The sequence below is a fragment of the Myodes glareolus genome, chromosome 1, assembly GCF_982192425.1.
Source record: "Myodes glareolus chromosome 1, mMyoGla1.1, whole genome shotgun sequence".
Taxonomy (NCBI): domain Eukaryota; kingdom Metazoa; phylum Chordata; class Mammalia; order Rodentia; family Cricetidae; genus Myodes; species Myodes glareolus.
This window is the reverse complement of record NC_142026.1, coordinates 63039418-63045417: the sequence shown is the minus strand read 5'-3', so window position 1 is coordinate 63045417 and position 6000 is coordinate 63039418. Positions and strand designations below refer to the sequence as shown.

Sequence of the window (6000 nt, the reverse complement as noted above, 5' to 3'; positions counted from 1 at the left end):
TCAGAGAAGGCAGATTCTGTACTCGACATCCTGGCCAGCGTCTGGTTCTTGGGCAGGTTCCTGAATCCTGGCTGAGGACTGAGCTTCCAGATGCTCTATTAAGAAGAAACAGTGTGATGAAAACTCACAGAAACAGACAAGTCAGATGATTGCTGCTCTGAAGATTCTGTCTCAAGTAGGGAGCCTGCTTGGGATCCCACCACTTCAGCCTGTGGGACTCGAACTGTGGACACAGGCTATGGAGCACATTCCTGCCTCTTCCTCTGAGATTCTACCCCTTGGCTGAAAATGAGATTCATTCCCGAGTCTGGCTCCAACCCTTGAGACCTGCCCAGGGACAGAAGACCAGGATTGTAGAGATATGATGCTCACAGTGTCTCATGGTGGGTGTCCTTCTGCCATTATGGAGTCTTAATGTTTACTTTCTCCTTTAAATGCTTCTTCCTGCAGAGTAATAAAGTTCCCTGTTGTCCAGTCATTGTCTTCTCACTTTATCCTTAGGAAGAGAATTGACCAGCTCACAGCCTACAAAAGCATCCTCACATTTTAAACAAAGAGTTTGAAAGGCATAATTTATCAAAGCATTTAAGTTGGTAGCCCGTGCTAAGCAATTCTATCATCACCAATGTCGCCATTGGATGATGCAGTAAACTTGGTAGAATCAAGAGGAATGCTGGACTTTGTGTCTGACATGAGAGGTCTCTTTTATGCCATGCTGACTCAAATCTATTTTGTAACCAAAAATGATCATGGACCGATCTTCAACTGATCCTCCTGCCTCTACCTGCTGGAATGACAGGGGAGCAGCAGCACCAAGTCTATGATGAACTCATTATTGAACCTGGAGCTTCACACACGCTGGGCAAACACTCTACCAACGGAGCTACATCCCTTTCCTTAAAGCTCTTTTTTAAGTAATCAGCAAGTGTACACATGAACAAACATATCAAATTACAAGACACGTCTCAAATGACAGCAAAATCCACTTTACAAATGCTGAAATCAAAGGTATATGCACAGCATACAGAAACAATGTCATTTAAGTGGTCAAAGTGGTTTTTTTCTTAAATATGTAAAGTTCCTTTTACCATTCTTTCATGAATTATCCACCAGTGACAAAACTGAATGTCTTCCCAACACCCAACTGCAAATATTGGACACTTCTATAAGTTTTATAGTTTGGACATTCATTTTGGTTTGTGATGCATTGAGTCAATATTTGTATATGGTAACGTGCATGGACCAGTGTTCCTTCTTTGGCATAGTCATATCCAATCTATAAGCAATATGTTTGAAAACGTAATTTCTCCTCCAGATTGCTTTAATAACTGTTAAAAATCATTTTAACAAATGTGCAGGTCAATGTCTTTCATTGAAGTGACGTTGTCAAGGATTGAGCCAGAGCATTTAGAACATTTTAACAGAAGTATGTTGTAGATTAAAACCAGCCATCTCATGGCCTCAGCGAGGAAAGAGAAAGAAAAGACTGGACTCTCAGGACTCACTCACAGTAGGAAACAACAAACATGATGTCCTCCCACTGAGTCCACTTCTTAATGGTCCCATCACCTCCCAATAGCACCACACCACGGACAAAGCCTTTAATAGACAGGCTGTGTAGCTATTTCCTGTGACTTGAAACATTCTCTTCTGGAAAGAGGAAGGAAACACAGGAATATATGGAAGCACAAGGCTCAAAAAATTCAAGTTACAAAACTCACAAACACCTCTCTGAAGCGATGGAAGCAATAAGAAATGCTGATGGGGAGGGAGGTACTCTCCGGTGTTGCTGCCTGCAAGCAACCTTGATGAGCCTTGATGAGCCATTTGTGGGTGATATGGCTGACTTTGGGTAACTTGGTTTCCTGTGAGCAGTGTTCAATTAAATAATTGGTTCAACAAGCTTAAAAAAATGTTGTTCATGTGGTGCCAATAGACATCTGTACATGATTCCCTAGGAGAAGGTTCACAACAAAGGGGACAGCTCCACAATACGCTATAGCCGGCAGGAAGCAGTGACCTCTGCAGAGTCCTATAGGCATCTCCCAGCAGAGGGATGAGATTTCTTCATTGTTCACTGTAGAACTTACTGGGTCTCTGGTGTAGATATAATGAGCAGTGTTGTAGTGGGAATCTAGTAGAGTCATTGTGTCTAAGGTAATGTTAGAATGTAACAGCTGTTTCTCATTGTATCTAATAACAATAGAATGGAATAGTTGGAGGTCCTTAGAGCATGAAAAAAATCATAACCAGGAACAATGATTGTTTTCCGTGATTTATAGTGCCGTTTATTGGAGGGAGTTTTCCATATGTTGCATGACTTTGGTGACAAGACCATCCTGGCACACTGGGAGAATCTTGAATCATTGGGTACTCTAGAAAGTACCCAGTAAAGACTAAAATTTCAGGGTTCTGATGGTTTCCTTCAGCAAACATACAGAACAGATCAAAACAAATATGAAGATTTGTTTTACCCATAAAACAACCTTTATGTAACAATCAATAAATATGTTTTGGAAGAGCAGTTTGACATTCAGTCCATCAGAGATTGGACCTGCTATCTGCTGAAGAGCCTAAATTGTATTCTCCTTCTTTGAATATCCTACTGACTACAGAACACCCATATGCATGGGAATTGCTTTTATCTGTAATCTAACATTTAGTTTGTATCATGATTTCAGACATTGTTGGGTATAAGTCTAAAAGCATTTCATTTGTCCCTTGTGTTCTTTGCCCCTTTCCTCTTACACTGTCTTATTTTGGCTTAAGTATTTTTCAGTATTCTATTTTGTAACTTATTCTAGTAACCATATTCCTTGTTCTGTTGGCATTGTTACTTCTTTAATGTGCAAAGTACAAATTTCCAACTTAATAGATGTCTTTATGACTCTATTTGGCTTACTAGCAGCTTGTTATTTTCATTGCTTTAGGGAATAACAGTATACACATTGAACTTATCACAACCGGCATTCTAGTGATGTTGTATCACCCCACGTGACACATGAGAACCCTACTGTAGAAGAGAACATTCTGCATTCTCGGGCTATTCAGTTCATACGTTTTACTTTCACGTATATTATAAACTTCACACTGAGACAAGGCAGGAAAGATGGCTCAGAACTGAAGAGCACTTGCTGAACTTCTAAAGGACCTCACTTTTATTCCCAGAACCTACATTGCATCTCACAACTGCCTCTACCTCCAGTCCCAGTGGCATGCAGTTGACACACAGATGTACATGCAGGCGAATATTCATTCATGTATAATTGAAAGCTTTTAAAAACCAGACTTCTCTATTAGTAAGCGCATCTCTCACCCCTCATCAAAGAAGCTCCTTTTTGCAATAATCTGAGATCATTACAGAAAGACAAAACTAGTCGAGTGTGGAGATCATCTCACAGTGTCTGCCTGGCCCCAGTAAATAAACTTCCAAAGTAACCATACAAATTCCTTGAGGCTCCAGGAATATCACAGAAATATTGTAAGAGCCAGAGTCCCAGACAGCTGTTTCAAGATAATCTCCTTTAGAAGAATTGGAGGAAGAAGAGGAGGAGGAAGATGAAACGACTTTGAGATTTCATCTTAACTCCAGGCAGAATTGTCAAGATTAATAAAGCAGATGACAGCAGACGCTGGCAAGGATTCAGGATCTGAGGTAGACTACTCATGGCTGATGGGAGTGTAAACTGGTACAGCCACTATGGGAATCACTGTGGAGGTGCCTCAACAAGTTGAAAGTAGATCTGCCACAAAACTCTAGCTGTACCACTCTTGGGCATATCCCCAGACACAACATCTTACTAAGGAGATACCTGCTGATCCATGTCCATTGCTGCTTTATTCATAACAGCCAGAAGCTGGAAATAGCCAAGATGCCCATTGAGTGATGAGTGGATAAGGAAAATGTAGTTCATTTACAACGGAATATTATTGGCTTTAGAGAAAAATAAAATTATGAAATATTCAAGTAACTATATGGTGCTAGAAATGATCGTCCAGGTCAAGGTAATGTAGACCCAGAGAGACCCACATTACACATTTTCTATTCTATTTGGCTTTTACGCTTTCAATATGGGTGTTTCATTTAGAACATCCACAGAGGTTAAGCAACTGGTAAGGGATGGATGGGGGATCTTTCAGGGATGGGCATATAGCACATGGTGCCATGAGAAGTAAATGGGAATTAGAACAAGAGGATCAAATGGGGAAGGGGTGACAGCACAGAGTAGAGGGGGAATGAGAGGAAGGATAACTAACACCGAAGTTTCTTTTGAAAAGCCACATAGAATCCCACTACTGTGGAAGTGTCCTAAAATATATACACAGATTAAAAGAATTTAAATGGCATTGCCATATAAGGAAGAAGACAACACCCAAACAGACATCATACGCTACCCTTAAAACCCCTAGACCAAGAAGAGACTGCATCTTCATGAGCTGGCCCATTGTGTCCCATAGACTGTCCCACCACAAACATCAAAGTCTATTTCCAGTGCCCTTGGTTGCCTTCCACAACTTGACAGTAAACTCGTACTACTGAAGATACCACATTCTCATGGTGCAGAAGAACATGGAGCAATCTAGCTGGTTCTCATCTGGAAGCCTCACCCCGACTTACTAGTGTTCACAGTGCTAGAAGGTGCTATGTGTGCTACTGGAGGAGAAATGCAGTCATCAGTCTCACCCAGCTATGAGCCCTGCAAGATGTGTCCAGTGGCACAATAGAGGCACGAATATTAGGGGGTAACCAAGCACATTTTTTAAACACTGGATTTACTCTGCACACGTGCATGTATGTGTCTTTGTGTGTGTGCGTGTGTGTTTGTGCATGTGCATGTGCACATGAGTGCATGCATGTGTGCATGCATGCATGTGTGCATGCATGCATGTGTGGGGGGGGGGTGGTATCTTTCTCCTTTACCTCTCTTCTGGAACAACCATAGACACAGATGAGAGAAACAGAGAGAAGGTCCAACTGTACTTGAGATCCAGAGGTGGATACAGAACAAGTAGAGAAGACAGTAAAGCAGGGATCTGACAACACAGGAACACAACTGTTAGGAGACATGTCCCCATGGACTCCTGCATCTCTCTGACTGAGGTGGTCACTCTCTCCCTGTCTTGTTCTGCCTTTATCCTTCCCTGTGTGAGTGCCTTTTTCTGCCCCATGGGGCATTATGTTCTCTGTTGTCCTTTTCTCTCCATCCTTCTCCCACCAAAGCCCCACCTTCCTTCTCTCCTCTGCATCTATGTCCTTCCTCAATCCTCTAACTTCAAGGAACTAAGTTAATTCTAACGTGTAACTGTAGACTAACTCCTTCATCAACATAAGCCTGTATCCTGTTATTCTTAGTAGAACTTGGGCCCTCACACCTGGTTGTGTGGCCAATGTGTTCACACTTTCTCTATTAAAATGAGCAAACAGCAGCTTGCAGTGGTAAACAAACCTGTTCCTGACAGTCCTTACTTGGGTGGGGCTGGAGAAAACAAGGCTAAATAGAGAGGTATGTTGTGTCTGACTCTTAAAAACTGGCACACACAAACTCCTCTCACCCCATGGGGGAGGACCAGCAGTATATCCATACCTTCACACACTCATGATCTGGCAAGAACCACCATGAACTTTTTTGAACCCATGGCCTTCCTCTTACTTGGCAGGGCAGATTCTTATTCCGTGCCCAGAGAGCATGAGGGGAAAGCGTCAAATCCTTTGCACAAAATAATCTGCTTAGTCATTCACTGACCTTATGGTGTTGCTGCCCCAACAGGACTTGAAAGTTTTTAAAAGGCAGAAAGAGGACACAGACTTGGGTGTTAGAGATGTGATGTAGTTGTAGGAGGAGCTGGCTGGAGGGTGTGAAGGTGATTAAATTACGCAGAATAAAAATCTCAAAGAACTAATCTTTCAAGTGAGGAAAATACCTAAAGTGCTGCTGTCCTCTGACATTTCTTGGTGGACACAGTAAAGCACAGAGTGACTGACACCCTGCTCTGGGCCAC

The 6000-nt window shown here is 42.1% G+C and overlaps 1 pseudogene; it reads right to left on the bottom strand.

Moving 5' to 3' along the window:
• The window catches only part of LOC148123405 (cytochrome P450 2B19-like), a 37625-nt pseudogene continuing 31625 nt past the window's right edge, over positions 1 to 6000 (bottom strand).